Source organism: Paramisgurnus dabryanus, chromosome 14 (genome assembly GCF_030506205.2).
Source record: "Paramisgurnus dabryanus chromosome 14, PD_genome_1.1, whole genome shotgun sequence".
Taxonomy (NCBI): domain Eukaryota; kingdom Metazoa; phylum Chordata; class Actinopteri; order Cypriniformes; family Cobitidae; genus Paramisgurnus; species Paramisgurnus dabryanus.
In genome coordinates, this window is record NC_133350.1 from 35,075,058 (window position 1) to 35,077,133 (window position 2,076).

Genomic DNA, 2,076 nt, shown 5'->3' on the forward strand with positions numbered 1-2,076 from the left:
GCACGGGTGGTGGGTCACCAAAAGCTGACCTCACCCCAGTAGAGGCCAGCTTTGGAGCTAAATAAAGGCAGGCCTGTTGGAGGGGATCCCTGGGGGAAAAGAGACACGCATAGGTCCCTCACAAGATGCCAACCGCTTCATACAAGGTATGTTCTTCCATCTCCACATGGGACACAATCACATTCATATTGAATCTATTTGGACTGTCTGACTTTGGTTTGCCTATTGCCTTGTAGTGTCTGGCAGCACTGTGTTACTGTTAAAGCCACCAGCACGAGCACCTGACGATGCTGAACCAGTGAGTACTCCATCAAAGGCATACTGTAGGCCTGGCACGTCTTGTCTACTAGCTTCAATATGAATCCGATTAAATGTGATGGGGTCAAGGCCCCATTTCATCAGCACATAACGGCGATGATGATGAGGAGACCATCTCGCTGGATTCCAAAAGGCATAAGGTATCATGTCAAACTTGTGAAAGTACTATACAAAGGAGTCATCATTGGGAGCCATCACAAAATCTCATTTCTTTTACAGGACCCAGAGTCATTGGTGCACTGGACTGCACAAACATAAGGATAAAAGCCCCCTCAGGTGCCCATGAGGCAGATTTTGTAAATATGAAATCTTTTTACAGCATTAATGTTCAGGTGAACATAACTTTTTGATCTTTTCCATTGAACACTGGCAAAATGGCCTGGCTCAGTCCATGACTCCAGAATCTTTTGGACCTCTGAAATCTATCAGCGCCTATCACAAGGTGAGCCACACAACCCATATATAACCACTTTTTACATAATGGCTGTGTCAACAATATCACTGTGTTTTATTAGTAATGATGAGATTTTGTGTTGACAGGTGAATTCTCTGGTGTGTTGCTGGTAGACAGGGGGTAAGGCTGCCAGCCGTTTTTCCTGACACCTTTCACAGACCCCCAGGAAGCAAAGCAGGCCTACAACTATGCCCATGCTAGGGCCAGAGTTCAAATGACCTTTGGTCTGGACTGGGACAATCCGGAAATCTGCCCTGATGACAACAGTGGTCGGCTGCTGAGGGACCAATATGTGTTGAATTATTTTAGTCAGTATGTGTGCTTTCACATTTTTTTGATGTTTGTGCTGTATACTGTGTGTATACTGTTTGTAATACAAGCTTGCAGGGAGGCTACAGCATCCGTTAATTGTCTTGTTTTCAGTTGTCTGAAATTGTCTGTTCAGTTAATGTGTATGAATTTGTCCTGCATTTATTTCAGTGTGCAGACATGCAGGGTGTGTTATATACAGACCTTCGAATATGTATTTATCCTTTGGTTGTATAAATGCTTTGATTTTGTGCTTTCCATCTTGTAGAGTCACTGTGTGACTTCAGTTTCGAAAGGAGCTGAATGGTTTACCTGCTTTGTTTTGTCCTTATTCAATAAAGAAACATAATGTTACACTTTGTGCTTTTATATTTATATGAAATGTGTATTTTATACGACAGAGTATAAGGGCCACACAGAGGAAAGGAGAAAGTCATACATTTGAGGCTGGTTCTTTCTGTGGAAAGATGCATATTGTTTTTACAGTCCTGATAACAATTTGATTAAGTATTTCCTTGTTTCTGAAACCATACTGAAGTACAATTCCACGAAATGCCCCACAACTGTTATTGTAACAACTGTCCTCCTCTAAAACAACAAGTTACAATATTACGACTTCATTCTCTGTCTGTTTTTTTCCTCTGTGGCCCTAATGTTCTATCATTTTATATATAGCCTTATAGTCTTTAGGAAACTGTAAATTATCTAATGATAGCAACATCATCTAAAAATCATAATTTATCCAAAATTATAAAAATTAATGATCACAAACATTTAATAAAATTACAGTGGGTCTAGTTATATGTGATAACAATGTATATTGGGCAGTGAAATAATTATTGGTTTCCATTTGTGGTGATTGCTGACTGACATAAGGGATGAGATTAAATAGATCCTGGAATTTAGCCTGGTCTGGAGCAGGCTAGCTCCACAGAATAGATCTCCATGGTAATTTATACCATAACATATCCTCCTGCCCCCTATACAGCTTTAGT

The 2,076-nt window shown here is 40.4% G+C and overlaps 1 long non-coding RNA gene across 1 annotated transcript; it reads left to right on the forward strand.

The window, feature by feature from the left end:
- Positions 1-230: 230 nt before the first annotated feature.
- On the forward strand, positions 231-981 carry LOC135758173 (uncharacterized). The gene is made up of 3 exons (XR_010536473.2): positions 231-458; positions 538-760; positions 859-981. It is a non-coding gene; the product is annotated as an uncharacterized lncRNA (long non-coding RNA).
- The last annotated feature ends 1,095 nt before the right edge of the window (positions 982-2,076 follow it).